The 19,541-nt window shown below is 42.1% G+C and overlaps 1 long non-coding RNA gene across 1 annotated transcript; it reads left to right on the top strand.

Annotated features, from left to right (window-relative positions):
• The first annotated feature begins 7,615 nt into the window (after positions 1-7,615).
• On the top strand, positions 7,616-18,302 carry LOC134443789 (uncharacterized). Its single transcript, XR_010033747.1, has 4 exons — positions 7,616-7,886; positions 10,239-10,301; positions 18,008-18,047; positions 18,222-18,302. It is a non-coding gene; the product is annotated as an uncharacterized LOC134443789 (long non-coding RNA).
• The last annotated feature ends 1,239 nt before the right edge of the window (positions 18,303-19,541 follow it).

The raw sequence follows: 19,541 nt of genomic DNA on the forward strand, positions 1-19,541 counted from the left end.
ACCCTTGGCCTTATGAAAATAAGCGAACTGCTTCCCCTGGCGGATCATGTGCAGAACACAACAACAATGGTCTGCTCTTCAAATGCATCGGCAATGCATTCACATACAACTGTGGTGACTGGTGGCGTTCGCAATTCACCCGAAAACTGCCGAGTTAGAACTCCTTAAGCTGTTGTGGAAAATAACTGAGAATAATAGCACAGCTCTCTATCTAAGCCAAAACAAACCCCAAGATATAGCACCATAGCACTCGTTAGCCAGCTTGCACACTCGGTAACCGCTAGTTCCAGCTGCCATTGCATTGACTGCAAGGATGCCTGGTGAACAAAGTAGTTCTGGGTCGCAGATGAGCTCTTATGTGTTAGGGCTTGGAAAGGAATGGCATATTGTGTCCATTAGAAAACATAACTTGGTGAATGCTGATCTAATTGACTGGTGGATAATGTCCAGCTAGCAGCCAAAGCGTTCCTCCAGCACCACGGTCAGCAGCTAGCTAACTATCAGCTAAATAGCAACTCTAAGTTCCATTGAATCACACCCACACGTTTTACGAGGCGAGAGAGCTAGACTCCTACAAGCTACAGCTTGTTGAAATTCAACCACATCGTCGAAGTCATCATTGTAGTGTGCTTCTGTTAAGTGCTGTATAATATCCTAACTCTGGTTAAGATGGTCTTTAGAGTCTCGCCTACATGGCAACCAATGCCACCAAGAACAATGATTCCCAGATTCACGCTCCCATCTCATTACACTCCCATTTCATCTCGCTCCCACTAGCCAGACTAACGGTACCACCGCCATATTACGGAGCCAGTTATCTTGTTGATGTTAGTTTTTTGTTTCTAACCCTAACCTTAACCCTAACCCTAACCTTAACCCTAACCCTAACCTTAACCCTAACCCTAAACCTAACCCTAACCCTAAACCTAAACCTAACCCTAAATTGCTTGTATGTGGCAGTATATGATAATACGTGAAATATAATCGGGTGGGGACCGCAAGTCCGGGAGTGATAGAAACACCGGGGACCGCACGTCCGGGAGCGAACTCCGTTGGGAGTCTCAGTCTGTATGCCGAACGAATGCCTAGTAGCTAGCTAAAGTAAAGTGAGTAGCGATGACCATGTAGGCTAACGTTAACGGTTAAGATCTCATACAACTTGCAAAGTGAATCCATAGACACATTATCTCTATGAGTGGACCGGAATTAATTTTCATAAGAATAACTGAGCAAATAACATGCACAGTTGTTCTGTTTTGACAGTTATAAGTTCATTAGCAAACACTGGCAGAAGTTAGCTTACCCAGTGTTACGTAGTAGCACTAGCCTACTGTTTGTAAACAGCAAGCCAACAACAGTGCTTGACTGATACTTACGATTGTTTCTTTTCAAAAACAGCACTTCGTTGTTATCCGTAGCGATTTCAAACAACATGTACCTGAAATAAACATCACAATCCAAAACGGCGATGAGATACTGTGTTCAGTTAAGCGCGTATCAGTAGCTCACACTGAGGTGGTGACTATCCCAGCTAACAACTAAATTCGAAAAATACGTTTGTGTGAACACATGCATCTTAATTTGAGTTATCTGGATTCTAGTTAATATATAAATACTACACACTCACTTTAAAGCAAGTACTTGGAAAAGGAGCAATGACAGTCTTACACCAGACAGAGATGCAAGAGGTTGCCAAGGTTGCAACCTCTTCCACTTCTCAGCCTCAACTGCATAAGTTAACTCGTGCAGGCATTCAACACTGGCAACTAAGCTAGCTATCTCAGTTGAGTCCTCTGAAATGGTGGTTGCTTGCAGACTGGTTTTGCATCCTATCCTATAGTGAGCGATGCTGTGATGTTTTTATTCATTCATTCATTCATTCATTCATTCATTCATTCATTCATTCATTCAATTCATTCATTCATTCTTTCATTCATGTTTGGGGTGGGGAACCATGCCTATCTCTAGGGCCTATGCCTCGAGGGCCTATTATCAGGCACAGAATATCATTTTAATCTTATGCAGAATTCACATGAAATATGACATATTTTGTAATGCAGTCTTAGAAATTACATTTGTAATATACAATCAAATATTCAGGGGACCTATGTAAAGGTGACTGCCTTCAATAGGCCTATAGGCCTTAAGTTTGGGGGGAAATCCTGGTTTGTGTTCATAGTATGGCCCTTGGAGGACTTTTTTGGCCCCTAGAGGAATTTGAAGTGGCCCCACGAATGAAAAAGGCTCCCCACCCCCTGATTTAAGTGCCCAGGGACAGTACAGCTTTGCTATGGGGCCTCTAAGATTCTTCTTCCATGGCAGGATAGGATAATGTTTCGACAGTCGACAGTCGAAGCATTATCCTATCCTACAATGAAATACAAAAAAAAAGAAAGAAAGAAAGAGAGAAAAAAACAAGAAATAAGGATTTTTAAGTGTGCGTGCAGACTCCTCATTTTAATTGTACAGGACGGTGGCCCACAGCTTGATAACATCTGTCAGAAGCTGCTTGTGTCCTTCTTTGCTGCTCAGTGGGAGCTCAGGCTACTGCCTTTGTGTGTGGTTCTCAGGCTGCACTAGCCTGGGAACTCCCATACTGCCTTTAGTTCTACACAATCGTTTCGATCTGAAAGACAGTCTGGCGAGGATGACTCATAACGTCCAAGATCATGGGCGGTGTCATAATGGCCAAGCATTCCGACCTTAAACGTTCCAGTTTCTCTGCCCAATCAGAGAGCAGGGCAGTGTGTCATAATAGACAATTATTCTCTCCCCTACAATAGGCAACTCCCCAGACCTAATCTCACTAGTGAATAGGTCTGGTGTTAACCAGGCAAATGCTGGAGATACAGGTCCATGAAAACCAGGATAAACAGACTAAAAAACTGTTTCTTCCCAATGGACATTACAGCACTTAATATTGCTACAAAGCATAGTTTTGTGCATAGGCTACTTTTCTTTTTTATTTTATTTTTACTTTTATTATTGCTTCAACAAGAAATGCTCAATTTCGTTGTGCTCGTCACAATTACAAATAAAAAAAGATATTGTGAAACTAAAATGACAGAATTGCAAAGGCATACATGAACAAAAATGTGGATGAATAAATCCCCCAAAAAACGCATTTGAAAAGAGATTACGCATAAAACCGGACACAAGTGGGAAAGTAGCCTTTTTAAGTGCAGATTTTTTTTTACCTGCAATATTTTCTCAGTGATATTTGATGTGGGACAGTTGTCCCGGGCCCAGGGACAGAGTCGGCCCAGAAATAGCCAATAGGTTCTCATTAAATTGTAGGCCATGTATTGGGTGGTGGGTAGCCTGGCGATACCATCCTACATACTTCCACCAAAGATTTTGGCTCCGCACATAGTCTGGCGAACTCGGTTCGCTCACTGTTTAGCCAATCAGCAAGAACTCACCCGCAAAGTCTGTTACTGATTGGTTAAGGTAACACTATTCACACTTGTGTTGGGGCCTTTCAGATGACTTTGCCCTGGGCCCAGCCTGCCAAAGCTGTCAGTAGCCCTGCCTGTACATATTTCCTTATGTAGGCCTACACCATGACTTTTTAAAAGCGAATTGAAAGTGATGACAATGTTCTGAGTGTTCGTGTTAAGATTACTTGCTCTGCAAAATTATTCCGATTTTTGTCCTCTTTGAATTTTCAAAAACCTGTTACATTATCAATGTCGGTAGATGGTAGGCGAAAGGCTCTGACTAAATCCTGGGAAGTGTCATTTTAGATGATGAGTGTGATGTCATGGTAGTTGACAAGCAATTGAACAACATGTACTCTCATTATGACTGGGGGGCGGGGGGGGGGGGGGGGGGCGGGGGGGGGGGGGGGGGGGGGGGGGGGGGGGGGGGGGGGGGGGGGGGGGGCGGGGGGGGCATCAGGCCCAGGAAACTGAATGTCATGAGATGATCTGAGCTATGCAAGTAGCAAACCCTGAACATGTGACTAACCATTTGAGAGAACAGAGGGCAAAAAAAAGATGATGGCAATGTTCTGACTGTTCATGTTCAGATTATACTAAAGTATTATTTATTATTGGGTCCTCTTGAATTTTTTAAAACCTGTTATAATATCCGCGTTTAGGGGGTCAGACTTGTAGCCCAAAAGGTTGCCGGTTCGACTCCCGTCCTGCCAGGTTTGTGGGGGAGTAATTAACCAGTGCTCTCCCCCATCCTCCTCCATGACTGAGGTACCCTGAGCATGGTACCGTTCTGTGCTCCCTTTCGGGCACCATTGGGTTCTGCCTCCTTGCACGGGTGAGGCATAAATGCAATTTCGCTGTGTGCAGTGTTCCCTTGTGTGCTGTGGAGTGCTGTGTCACATTGACAGTGGGAGTTTGACTTTCCCAGTTGGGTTCTCACTTTATTATCAGTGGTGGGAGATGGTGGAAGCCTCTCTGACCAAATCCTGGGGATTGTCATAGATGATGTGTGTGATATCTTAGTTGATGAGTGTGATGTCATGGTAGTTCTCAAGCAATTGAACAACATGTGCTCTCATTATGACTGGTGTAACCGGCTAGTCGAGCGCTAAACTAAGAGGCAGGGCCTTGCAGGGAAATCTGTTAATTATTCCTCTTCCTCAAAGGGTACGTGGCGATCCACACTCTCACATTCAACACGTAGGAGATACTGTCGACAGGAAAGAACTGTAAGAGAAAAACTATGCTTACTTTTTTTCATTCATACATATGGCTAATTACTATTAATGTATTTTGTAGGTATATTAATGTCTTAATCTATAGGCTATTTTATCATCTTGAATGACGGGTTTAGCCTATATTTTACCACATAACTGCCGATTAAAATGTGTTGTATGATGTTGATGTATTTAACACAGAATAGAATTTTTCAACGTGAAGTTGATTTTTTAAAACAATAATAATATTTATATAATACATTTTATTTGGAGCGCCTTTCAAGATATTCAAGGACACTTCACAGGGCATAGAAGTAAGTAGAAGGACAGTCAAAAAAGAAAACAAATGTTGGCGATGCATGTTAAAATGCAAAGCTGCAAGTCGAAGTTACATATGTCTTTTTATGTAGAGATTTTATTTTTACCTGCAATATTTTCTCCGTGCTTTCTCAGTTTTCTGATGTAGGGCTTTGCCTATATTGTTTGGCTTTTCATGCCTAAACTCATATATGTGTGACAAGAAAGAGACATGAAGGGCCAGGAAATGACCTGAGATCTGACTCGATCGTAGAAGTTCCCAGATTTGTGGCATATGTCTTTAGCCCTCTGAATCACACCTCCACATGAACTGTAGCATAATATATGCCTTATACCTACATCTACTGACACGTTTATTACTTTAGAATGTGTAGACGTTAGGGTACTTTAATGTGGCCCAAGTTCACGACTTGAACGTCACACTTCTGGAGGTCACTAGAACACTGGGGGGGGCAAGTTCACGACTTGAACGTCACACTTCTGGAGGTCACTAGAACACTGGGGGGGTGGGGGGGGGGCAAGTTCACGACTTGAACGTCACACTTCAAGAGCTGGACAATGTCTTTCAAGCTGGAGGTCACTAGAACACTGGAGAGGGGGGGGGGGGGGGTGCATGGGTTCGACCTCAGGGTGCCTGTTAGGGTTTGTATCGATACGTCTATCCCAACTGGAAAACTCCAACTCCCATTGTTACTGTGACACAGCACTCCACAAGTTTTTATTGCACACAACAAAATTGCATTTATGCCTAAGTCATGCAAGGGGGCAGCCCCCAATGAACGAAGGGCAAAAAACGATGATGACAATGCTATGAGTGGTCGTGTTAAGGTTACATCTTCTGCAATATTACTCCGATTTTTGTCTTCTTGAAATTTCAAAAACCTGTTACATTATCAATGGCGGGGGACGGTAGGTGAAAGGCTTTCTGACTAAATCCTGGGGAGTATCATCTTAGATGATGTGTGTGATGCCATGGTTGACAAGCAATTGAACAATATGTACTGTCATTATGACTGATGTAACCGGTCTGGGGGGGGGCGTTAACGGGTTCGACCTCTGGGTTCCTGTTAGGGGTGCATGGGTTCGATCTCTGGGGGGTTCCTGTCTCCTCCTACCTTGGCATCATCTGGAGAGACACAGGGGTGGGGTGGGAGGGGTGAACGGGTTCGACCTCTGGTATTCTATCAGTCTCCTCCTACATTGGCATCAGAGTGTGTGTGTGTGTGGGGGGGGGGGGGGGGGTGAACGGGTTCGACATCAGGATTCCTGTCAGTCTCCTCCTACCTTGGAAACTGAAGGTGATGAGATGATCAGGTAGATTAGTATCTGAGTTCTGCATGTGGCACACGCTGAACATGTGACTGTTGCCGTTTTGTAGAACGGAGGGCAAAAAAGATGATGACAATGCTCTGAGTGTTCGTGTTAAGGTTACTTATTCTGCAATATTACTATGATTTTTGTCCTCTTGAATTTTCAAAAACCTGGTACATTATCAATGGCGGTAGATGGTAGGTGAAAGGCTTTCTGACTAAATCCTGGGGAGTGTCATATTAGATGATGTGTGTGATGTTATGGTAATTGACAAGCAATTGAACAATATGTAGCCTACTCCCATTATGACTGGTGTAACCGGTCTGGAGGGGGTTAACAGGTTCGACCTCAGGGTTCCTGTCAGCCTTCTGCTACCCTTGGCATCAGACCCAGGAAACTGAATGTCATGAGATGATCTGAGTTATGCATGTAGCAAACCGTGAACATGTGACTAACCATTACCTCAGGGTTCCTGTCAGTCTTCTGCTACCCTTGGCATCAGATCCAGGAAACTGAATGTCATGAGATGATCTGAGTTATGCATGTAGCAAACCCTGAACATGTGACTAACCATTACCTCAGGGTTCCTGTCAGTCTTCTGCTACCCTTGGCATCAGATCCAGGAAACTGAATGTCATGAGATGATCTGAGTTATGCATGTAGCAAACCCTGAACATGTGACTAACCATTACCTCAGGGTTCCTGTCAGTCTTCTGCTACCCTTGGCATCAGATCCAGGAAACTGAATGTCATGAGATGATCTGAGTTATGCAAGTAGCTAGCTCTGAACATGTGACTAACCATTACCTCAGGGTTCCTGTCAGTCTTCTGCTACCCTTGGCATCATACCCAGGAAACTGAATGTCATGAGATGATCTGAGTTATGCATGTAGCAAACTCTGAACATGTGACTGTTGTCATTGGAGAGAACAGAGGGCATAAAAAGATGATGCCAATGTTCTGACTGTTCATGTTCAGATTATACTAAAGTAGGCTATTATTTATTATTTGGTCCTCTTGAATTTTTTAAAACCCGTTATATTATCCTGGGTTAGGGTGTCAGACTTGTAGCCCAAATGTTGCCGGCTAAACTCCCGTCCTGCCAGGTTGTTGGGGGGAGTAATTAACCAGCGCTCTCCCCCATCCTCCTCCATGAATGAGGTACCCTGATCATGGTACCGTCCAGTCATTGGGGGCTGCCCCCTTGCATGGGTGAGGCATAAAAGCAATTTTGCAGTGTGTAGTGTTCCCTTGTGTGCTGTGGAGTGCTATGTCACAATGACAGTGGGAGTTTCCCAGTTGGGTTTTCACTTTATTATCAGTGGTGGGAGATGGTGGAAGCCTCTCTGACCAAATCCTGGGGATTGTCATAGATGATGTGTGTGATATCTTAGTTGATGAGTGTGATGTCATGGTAGTTCTCAAGCAATTGAACAACATGTGCTCTCATTATGACTGGTGTAACCGGCTAGTCGAGCGCTAAACTAAGAGGCAGGGCCTTGCAGGGAAATCTGTTCATTTTTCCTCTACTTCAAAGGGTACGTGGCGATCCACACTCTCACATTCAACACGTAGGAGATACTGTCGACAGGAAAGAACTGTAAGAGAAAAACTATGCTTACTTTTTTTCATTCATACATATGGCTAATTATTATTAATCTATTTTGTAGGTATATTAATGTCTTAATCTATAGGCTATTTTATCATCTTGAATGCCGAGTTTCGCCTATATTTTACCACATAACTGCCGATTAAACTGTGTTGTATTATGTTGACGTATTTAACAGAGAATAGAATTTTTCAAAGTGAAGTTGATTTTTTAAAACAATAATAATATTTATATAATACATTTTATTTGGAGCGCCTTTCAAGATACACAAGGACACTTTACAAAGCATAGTAGTAAGTAGAAGGACAGACAAAAAAGAAAACAAATGTTGGTGATGCATGTTAAAAATGCAAAGCGGCAAGTTAAAGTTACACATGTCTTTTTATGTAGAGAATTTTTACCTGCAATATTTTCTCAGTGCTTTCTCACTTTTCTGATGTAGGCCTTTGCCTATATTGTTGGGCTTTCATGCCTAAACTCATATGTGTTACAAGAAAGAAACATGAGGTGTTGGGTGCATGGGTTCAACCTCTGGGTTCCTATCTCCTCCTACCTTGGCATCAGAGTAGGGTTGAACGGGTTCGACATCAGGATTCCTGTCAGTCTCCTCCTACCTTGGAAACTGAAGGTGATGAGATGATCAGGTAGATTAGTATCTGAGTTCTGCATGTGGCACACCCTGAACATGTGACTGTTGCCATTTTGTAGAACGAAGGGCAAAAAAGATGATGACAATGCTCTGAGTGTTCGTGTTAAGGTTACTTATTCTGCAATATTACTATGATTTTTGTCCTCTTGAATTTTCAAAAACCTGGTACATTATCAATGGCGGTAGGTGGTAGGTGAAAGGCTTTCTGACTAAATCCTGGGGAGTGTCATATTAGATGATGTGTGTGATGTTATGGTAATTGACAAGCAATTGAACAATATGTAGCCTACTCCCATTATGACTGGTGTAACCGGTCTGGAGGGGGTTAACGGGTTCGACCTCAGGCAGTGGCGGAACAATTGCACACAGGGCCCCAGGGCAAGACATTTATAGGGCCCCCATACGGCCTGCCAAGGTTACAGTAGGGCCCCCACCACCAATACAAGAGTGCCCTGGGCCCTGGGGCAAATGCCCTGCTCACCCTCCCTGTAGCTCCGCCCCTGACCTCAGGGTTCCTGTCAGTCTTCTGCTACCCTTGGCATCAGATCCAGGAAACTGAATGTCATGAGATGATCTGAGTTATGCAAGTAGCTAGCTCTGAACATGTGACTAACCATTACCTCAGGGTTCCTGTCAGTCTTCTGCTACCCTTGGCATCAGATCCAGGAAACTGAATGTCATGAGATGATCTGAGTTATGCAAGTAGCTAGCTCTGAACATGTGACTAACCATTACCTCAGGGTTCCTGTCAGTCTTCTGCTACCCTTGGCATCAGATCCAGGAAACTGAATGTCATGAGATGATCTGAGTTATGCATGTAGCAAACCCTGAACATGTGACTAACCATTACCTCAGGGTTCCTGTCAGTCTTCTGCTACCCTTGGCATCATACCCAGGAAACTGAATGTCATGAGATGATCTGAGTTATGCATGTAGCAAACCCTGAACATGTGACTAACCATTACCTCAGGGTTCCTGTCAGTCTTCTGCTACCTTGGCATCAGACCCAGGAAACTGAATGTCATGAGATGATCTGAGTTATGCATGTAGCAAACTCTGAACATGTGACTGTTGCCATTGGAGAGAACAGAGGGCATAAAAAGATGATGCCAATGTTCTGACTGTTCATGTTCAGATTATACTAAAGTATTATTTATTATTGGGTCCTCTTGAATTTTTAAAAACCCGTTATATTATCCGTGGTTAGGGTGTCGGACATGTAGCCTAAAGGTTGCCGGTACGGCTCCCGACCTGAGCCAGGTTGCTGAGGGGAGTAATTAACCAGTGTTCTCCCCCATCCTCCTCCTCTGAGGTACCCTGAGCATGGTATACGCGCCATTGGGGGCTGCCCCCTTGCACGGGTGAGGCATAAATGCAATTTTGCAGTGTGTAGTGTTCCCTTGTGTGCTGTGGAGTGCTATGTCACAATGACAGTGGGAGTAGTTTTTTTCCCAGTTGGGCTTTCCCTTTAGTGTCAGTGGTGGGAGATGGTAGGTGGAAGACTCTCTGACCAAATCCTGGGGATTGTCATAGTTGATGTGTGTGATATCTTAGTTGATGAGTGTGATGTCATGGTAGTTCTCAAGCAATTGAACAACATGTGCTCTCATGACTGGTGTAACCGGCTAGTCGAGCGCTAAACTAAGAGGCAGGGCCTTGCAGGGAAATCTGTTAATTATTCCTCTACTTCACAGGGTACCTGGCGATCCACACTCTCACATTCAACACGTAGGAGATACTGTCGACAGGAAAGAACTGTAAGAGAAAAACTATGCTTACTTTTTTCATTCATACATATGGCTAATTACTATTAATCTATTTTGTAGGTATATTAATGTCTTAATCTATAGGCTATTGTATCATCTTGAATGACGGGTTTAGCCTATATTTTACCACATAACTGCCGATTAAAATGTGTTGTATGATGTTGATGTATTTAACACAGAATAGAATTTTTCAACGTGAAGTTGATTTTTTAAAACATTAATAATATTTATATAATACATTTTATTTGGAGCGCCTTTCAAGATATTCAAGGACACTTCACAGGGCATATAGTAAGTAGAAAGACAGTCAAAAAAAGAAAACAAATGTTGGCAATACATGTTAAAATGCAAAGCCGCAAGTAAAACTTACATATGTCTCTTTATGTAGAGATTTTATTTTTACCTGCAATCTTTTCTCCGTGCTTTCTCAGTTTTCTGATGTAGGGTTTGCCTATATTGTTGGGCTTTTCATGCCTAAACTCATATACTGTATGTGTGACAAGAAAGAGACATGAAGGGCCAGGAAATGACCTGAGATCTGACTTGATCGTCGATCGTAGAAGTTCCCAGATTTCAGGTAGGCCTATGTCTTTAGCCCTCTGATTCACAATATTCTCCACATGAAGTGTAGCCAAATATATACCTTATACCTCCTTCAACTGACACGTTTATTCATTTGGAATGTGTAGACGTTAGGGTACTTCTATGTGGCCCAAGTTCACGACTTGAACGTCACACTTCTGGAGATCACAAGAACACTGGGGGGGGGGGGGGGGGGGGGGGGGGGGGATTTCACGACTTGAACGTCACACTTCAAGAGCTGGACAATGTGTTTCAAGTTTGAGGTCACTAGAACACTGGAGAGAGGGGGGGGGGGGGGGGGGGGGTGTGCATGGGTTCGACCTCAGGGTGCCTGTTAGGGGTTTGTATCGATACGTCTATCCCAACTGGAAAACTCCAACTCCCATTGTTACTGTGACACAGCACTCCACAAGTTTTTATTGCACACAACAAAATTGCATTTATGCTTCAGTCATGCAAGGGGGCAGCCCCCAATGAACGGAGGGCAAAAAACGATGATGACAATGCTATGAGTGGTCGTGTTAAGGTTACATCTTCTGCAATATTACTCCGATTTTTGTCCTCTTGAATTTTCAAAAACCTGTTACATTATCAATGGTGGGGGACGGTAGGTGAAAGGCTTTCTGACTAAATCCTGGGGAGTGTCATATTAGTTGATGTGTGTTCATGTCATGGTTGACAAGCAATTGAACAATATGTACTGTCATTATGACTGATGTAACCGGTCTGGGGGGGGGCGTTAACGGGTTCGACCTCTGGGTTCCTGTTAGGGGTGCATGGGTTCGATCTCTGGGGGGTTCCTGTCTCCTCCTACCTTGGCATCATCTGGAGAGACACAGGGGTGGGGTGGGAGGGGTGAACGGGTTCGACCTCTGGTTTTCTATCAGTCTCCTCCTACATTGGCATCAGAGTGAGTGTGTGTGTGTGTGGGGGGGTGGGGGGGCGGGGGAACGGGTTCGATATCAGGATTCCTGTCAGTCTCCTCCTACCTTGGAAACTGAATGTCATGAGATGATCAGGTAGATTAGTATCTGAGTTCTGCATGTGGCACACCCTGAACATGTGACTGTTGCCATTGGGCAGAACGGAGGGCGAAAAAGATGATGACAATGTTCTGGGTGTTCGTGTTAAGATTACTTGTTCTGCAATATTACTCCGATTTTTGTCCTCTTTAATTTTCAAAAACCTGTTACATTATCAATGGCAGGAGATGGTAGGTGAAAGGCTTTCTGACTAACTCATTGGGGAGTGTCATATTAGTTGATGTCTGTGATGTTATGGTAGTTGACAAGCAATTGAACAATATGTACTCTCATTATGACTGGTGTAACCGGTCTGGAGGGGGTTAACGGGTTCGACCTCAGGGTTCCTGTCAGCCTTCTGCTACCCTTGGCATCAGACCCAGGAAACTGAATGTCATGAGATGATCTGAGTTGTGCATGTAGCAAACTCTGAACATGTGACTGTTGCCATTGGAGAGAACAGAGGGCAAAAAAAAGATAACAGCCAATGTTCTGACTGTTCATGTTCAGATTGTACTAAAGAATTATTTATTATTTGGTCCTCTTGAATTTTTTTAAACCTGTTATATATAATCCGCGTTTAGGGCATCAGACTTGTAGCTCAAAGGTTGCCGGTTTGATTCCCCACCCGCCAGGTTGGTGGGGAGGAGAGTAATTAACCAGTGCTCCCCCCCATCCTCCTCCATGACTGAGGTACGTCCCGCCACACTGTTCCCTTTCAGGCGCCATTGGGGGCTGCCCCCTTGCACGGGTGAGGCATGAATGCTATTTCATTGTGTGCAGTGTGCACTTGTGTGCTGTGGAGTGCTGTGTCACAATGACAGTGGGAGTTGGAGTTTCCCAGTTGGGCTTTCACTTCACTTTCAGTGGTGGGAGATGGTGAAGGCCTTTCTGACCAAATCATGGGGATTGTCATAGTTGATGTGTGTTATATCTTCATTGATGAGTGTGATGTCATGGTAGTTCTCAAGCAATTGAACAACATGTGCTCTAATTATGACTGGTGTAACCGGCTAGTCAAGCGCTAAACTAAAAGGCAGGGCCTTGCGGGGAAATCTGTTCATTTTTCCTCTACTTCAAAGGGTACGTGGCAATCCGCACTGTCATATTCATTACTGCCATATACAGATACTGTCGACAGGAAAGAACTGTAAGAGAACATTAAGCCCACTTTTTTCATTTATTCATATGGCTAATCACCTCTGTTCATCTATTTTGCAGGTTTATTAATGTGTTAATCTATATTTTATCATCTTGAATCGCGGGTTTAGCCTATATTTTACCACATAACTACCAATTAAATTGTGTTGATGTTGATTTATTTAACAGAGAATAGAATTTTTCAACGTGAAGTTGATTTTTTAAAACAATGATAATATTTATCATATACAGGACGATATTATTAGCCTCCCTCCTGATATTAGACATTTCTCTTGATTTTTAACTGAGAATGACCATTATGAACCATTTCTGTTATTCTGGAAACAAATACACTGATGGAGATAATGTCCAATGAGTTGAATTTGCTATCATTACAATGAGTTTAAACAAAAAAGGGCAAAAATATAAGCCCCCTGATCATTAATAGTCAATATGACGCCATTTATGAATCAAAACTGACAACAGGCACTTTGATCAGTTGTTACCTAGGTTGGCACATGCCCCACTAGGGATTTTGGCCCATTTCTTCACTGCAAAGTGTTCTAGCTGGTGTTCTAGCAAGGATGCTCAGCATAGACAATTGTCGCAGACTCTCAGTGGGATTGAGGACTGGACTTTGAGCAGGTCATTCCAGTATCATGGTTTAAGTGTCCTTGAAGAACCCCTGAACTAATTCAAATGTTTACTTTGGGCTACAATGTTGTTGGAGGACCCAGCAATCCAGATCCAGACCCAGACTCCCTGTGTCTGAGGCTGAATAACAGTCTATAAACGTGATGCCCCCACCACTATGTGTAACTCTGGAAACTGATTAGTCTCATTAGACCAAATAAGCATTGGACACCTACCTAAATGATTGTTATTGACCTGGCCTCACCTGGAGTTTTTATTTCAAGAAAGACAGCTGTTAGGGCTTGTCATCATATTGGGCTTTGGGGCCATCATCACAGAAGAACCCTTTTACTAAAGGCGGTGCATATCAGAGTGTTATTGAGCTTTGCCTATGAACATTTGAAAGTCAAAAATGAGTTTTGAAAGTCTCTGCTTTCATCTGATGAGATTCAATTGCACCTGCTTTGATGCATGAATTCTGCTTCTGTCAGGTGAAGAAAGGGGTAGTCCTTTCCACAATTAAACATGGTGGTGGAAGCATCATTCTGTGGCAGCCTCAGCCACAGGAAACCTTGTTTGGGTGTACGGCACCATAAAAACAGAAGATTACGATAGAATGTGGAAGGTGACCATGCAAAAATATGATCATAGAGGAAGCTAAGATCTTCACTGGATCTTTCAATAAGATAATAACCCAAAACTTTCATCCAAAATTGTTCAAATGTTCTTCAAGGTTACTAAAACCATGATCATGTTGTGGTTCAGATCTCAATCCTTTAGATAGTCTTTGAGGAGTGCTGAAAATGAATGTCCATCCTCAACATCCATGCAATTTGGATCAGGTTAACGATTTGCAATGAAAATCCCTGGTAGGGCATGTGCCAACATAGTTAACAACTGATCAAAGTGCCTGATGTCAGTTTTGGTTCATAAATGGCACTCTATTGACTATTAATGATAAGTGGGCTAATAATTTTGTCCTTGTCATTTTTACCCCTTTTTTGTTTAACCCTGTGAAACCTGAACCATGAAAGCAATGAGAGAAAATTCAAATTTTTTGGAATTTGCTTCAATATTGGTCCCTTATAAGAAATGTTTTAAAAAAAAATCAAAATTTTGTTAAGGTCACTGAGATATTTAATGCATCATATATGATGCATCAGGCTTTTAATGAATGAAAATTCCAATTTCATGACCATTGAAAAATGACTTTTAATGCATTTACAACTTTTTTTAATTTAAAAAAGTTGTCAGACAATTTAATTTGAGGATTATCTTTAAATATTTAGTGAGATCCTGCCATTTTTTTAAGCCTATCCTTGTTTTAGCAGGACCATATTTTACATTTCCCACAGCCTGGTTGGGTATTTTTTTTTAAATCTATGTAAAAACATAGCTGATCGAATGCTCAACAACCTATTTATTAGTGTAATATAGATCATTATTCATTTTTGATGTGTAATTTGAATATATGGGTCCATTACTACAATTGGACCATTTCTCCATTCACTTCAATGCATTTTTTACGAGATCATAATTTCAACATTTTGCATTACATTTTCAAAATTGCAAGTAAAACCTGTTTCTTAAGGCAATATCTTTGTCTTGAAGTAAAACAACTTGTGTGTTTTGTTAAACGATCGTCGTGGTGTGCTTTGTAAGTTTCCCTATGGAGCAAATGCATTGATGGCTGACTTCCTGCCACCGCCGGATGGTGCTTATATCAGTGCTCATCAGTTTTAGCACGATCTCTCTGCAACACGGTGTAAAAAATATAAACTCTTCCTTGCTTAATTGCACAAAGCAAGTGTTCAAATTAAAGGATGTAGAGTTATATTTCGGAAATTTGTACACAAACCTTATGCAATTTGACGAAATCTCAGCGTCGGTCAGGGAAACCGCTTCTACCCCATTTTCCTGTTTTTCGCCGAGCTGTGGTCAACTTGTTGTTGACCGCTGCTCTCTTGTGGCGGTTTCCGTGTACTGCAGGACGTTTGGAAATGACACGCAGGATGTTTTTCAGATCGATTTTTTTTTTGTGTCAGCGTGGAGAGGGCTTTGAATTTGATGAGACATATATGATGCATCCGGTGCGATAGGGTTAAAGTCATTGTGAAAATGGAAAAATCCAAATTCAACTCATTGGACATTATCTCCATCAGTGTATTTGTTTCCAGAATAACAGAAACGGTTCATAATGGTCATTCTCACTGAAAAATCAAGAGAGATGTCTAATTTCAGGAGGGAGGCTAATAATATCATCCTCAACTGTATTTTATTTGGTGCGCCTTTCAAGTAGTAAGTAGTAGAGCAGTTAACTTACAAACTTAAGTCAGCAGGGCAATATACGTTTTTACATTTAACTGGCTGTAATGTTTTACATGCACAGCCTCTTGTGTTCTATATCTACAGTATACTGCTCTCCATGAGCTATTACACTTCCTTCAATAGGCCCTACCTCTCCATACCTATGAGTGATTCTCTAACTCGCCTACACTTTTAAGTCCGTGGATTTTATTTGGCAATTCCACTAACTATTAACTGCATCCAATGATGTTTTGGACACTAGAAAACATTTATCTTTCATATAATACAGAAAGTGTAGACATAGCATTATTTCCCTCAGCAAGAATGAATATTTAATACTGGTTTTGGGCGTTTCCATGCCGTCCTGTTTTCCAAATGTCAGATTCAGTCTTCATATTAGCATGTAAAGAAACTTGTTTTGCCCAGGACGATTGCAAATGTTGATTCACAGTAATCATCACAATATGACAAAACTGTTAGAAAGACCACTGTCCTTTCCATTATACATGAAATTTGCCATTTTGTGTGTGTCCACGAAAACTGTGTTAACCGTGTCACGGTCTGAAACCTCCTCCATAAATCAGTAATGGTTTGGTCTTAGGCCATACGAATAACATCACGTGATGTCATAACCTCTTTGGCAGGATACGGGAAGACTTTTTGGTCAATTTTGAGCTCCATCCTTCCATAATTTAATCCATTCTTTTTCATGTTCTCATAGCGGGAAAATTGCCTGTCAACTGTGTCATCAACATATTCATAAGAATCTGAATTAGAAATCACATGTAGAAAAACACAGATAAAGCATACAGATACATGAATTGATTAAGGTGTTGTGGTGGAACTTCTGAGGTCCTCAGTTAGCACAACACCATAAAAATGGCTGAAATGTCAACGGTGTTACCGTCAATGGTGTTACAATTAAGTATGACAGTCAGGGTTGCCAGATGAGGCTGATGATTTCCAGCCCAAAAAATGATCAAAATCCGCCCTAAAAACCCGCCCAATTCTATTGATTTATATGGCAGTGGGAAGGTTTTTCTGATAGATGCCATTTTTACCCGCACACGGCCATCCTAAGCAGCCCAATTGGGTGGGAACCAGCCCAATCTGGCAACACTGATGACAGTTGAGGAGGAGTATGTTTTTGCCAATTTATATCCATATTGACAGACAAACAAACAAAATAATTTGTGTTCTAGGGAGATGGGTTTGTCTGCTCTGTTTTTTTCTCCTAAAAAAGTGCCGACTTGTTCCCCTGCACTGTTGACCGTAACACAGTTGAGTAACACCGTTGACTGTTTTGAAAGTGTTTTTGCGCTATTGATCCCTTATGTGTTGGAAAAATCTGATGAACATACACTAGGGATTATCTCTGGAGAAGGAAGTCTTGTGTAAGGAGGGTGACTATATTCAAATCAGACGTTACAGGGATTTATGATGAAAAATGTGTCAGTCTGTATCACAGTGACTCATAAAATCCTACTTATGAAGCTCAACAATCACATTTTCTATATCAGTTGCACAGATTAATGACAACATTACTGCTAAGGGACATAAGCACTTTCAAACATATATTGTTTCAACTCTGTAGTATTTTTATATACAGTATGTTTGAAATGACATAGTATTTGTCCATAACACTGTTGACAAAATAATTAAGCAAATGTTCGCTTTCATTAGAGTATTTATCAAATGATTTAAGATTAAGCTTGGCAATTTGTTTGTTTGGAAACTTAAATATATACACTATGTAAACATCTAGGTCATTTAGTTGAAAAAAAATACTGATAATTGACATTTTGCTTTTGCCAAAAGCGTAGGGGAATCGTAGAATCACTCCTATACGTCCAAGTCTGAATTTCTGCGCATTTTTCTTGTAACTAATACCCTGACTGTAAAGTCGATTTGGATAAAGGTGATCGTATGTACGTTTAATGTAATGTTATAGTATTTATGGCAGGATGGTGGATGGATGGTGGCATTGATGATGATTTATTTTGTGTTATACAGTCTGCTGAAAGGACACCATCAATGGCTTCTGAGAATGAAGGTACATCATGTTTATCAGAAGTTTATGCCTGGTTTATGCTACATTTGTTTTAGGTAACATTTCCACTATATTGCTCCCATACGTGAAAACTAACAAATTGATCATTCTGTGTTATGTGGTGTTAATGTGGTATACCGTTGGTGCATCATGGTGTAACGTCTGGCACTTCTGCAGATGTTCCTCCTCCTGGTCCGATCCAGTTTTTGTCAGTGCGGCCAGACTCAGTGTCATTATGCTGGTCACCTCCAGAGGACGCTCCTGGTCACCGCACCTTCAAGGTCACCAGGAAACGAGGTCAAAAGCGCTACATATTAGAAGTGACCAGTACAATTTTAGATGTGACAGGGCTGACTCCAGGAGAGAAGTACCACTTCACTGTGGCCACCCTCAGCCAAGATGGCCGCCAGAGCGTACCTGTGGAGGGGGCTGTTTACACAGGTGAGACATGGGAACTTTTATACAACTCCAGCATTTATAAAACTCATCTGATATGCATAGCAAGTAAAATCTGTATTTAAAGGGTTGGTTTGCAATTTTACTCATCAGCCTTTGTTTACAGATAGTTTGTGATGAAATAGTTAAGTGGTTGCAGTCAGCGGCCCTGCCTCTCATGCCGCGAACACACTGCCGTCGTTGAAAGCACAGGTCAGGAGCGCTGAACACAGAAAACGATTCAACCGAAGCTCGTGTTTAGAAAATGTGAACATTCCATTGGCTGACGCCTGCTGGCGCCGACCTCATTACATATTTTTCAACTTCTGATGGCCTCAGTTTTTGACACTTCTGATGCCCTCGACTCTAGAAACGCTTTTGCGGCTTTTAAAGGGGTATGCCACTATTTTGGGGCTTAATACAGTTAAAATCGTTGGCTGGGGTTTATAAAGGTGGTTAAGTGTCTTATTTTTCATGTTAAGCGTTGTCTTGCTTTAAGACAAGTTAAAAGAGGGAGGATGTCGCTAAGCTAGTGAAAGTCAATGCATCCGTGTACCATGTAGCATGCTACACGGATGCATTGACTTTCACTAGCTTAGCGTCATCCCCCCTCTTTTAACTTGTCTTAAAGCAAGACAACGGCTTCAAAGTGGGATGCCCCTTGTTTGCTTGTAGTAAACAAGCATCAGCAATGCTGGGCAAAGTATTCTGCTATTAGCGTTAGAATCCCACCTCATGTAACCATTGCAACTGAACTGAGATTGAATAATAATTAGTATAGCATTTCTACCAAAACTAGTTGGCCTAAAGTTAGGCTACTAAATAATTTGGAAGTTGTTATGTATGAGAAAAGCCACACGAGTTACCGGTAGTTGCGATTTCTATTATGGGCCTAACAGGCCACGGCCGTTATATCATTAGTGATCGTCACCTCGCCTGGCAAATAAAATTAGAACGTTCACCCATGGACTCGCCTGACGCAGTCGCCAGAGTACGGTAGAAACCCACATTTGCCACAACAAACAAAAATCGTTGTTTAACATCACTTTTGGAGGGACTTAT

This window comes from Engraulis encrasicolus, unplaced genomic scaffold, assembly GCF_034702125.1.
Source record: "Engraulis encrasicolus isolate BLACKSEA-1 unplaced genomic scaffold, IST_EnEncr_1.0 scaffold_36_np1212, whole genome shotgun sequence".
Lineage (NCBI taxonomy): Eukaryota > Metazoa > Chordata > Actinopteri > Clupeiformes > Engraulidae > Engraulis > Engraulis encrasicolus.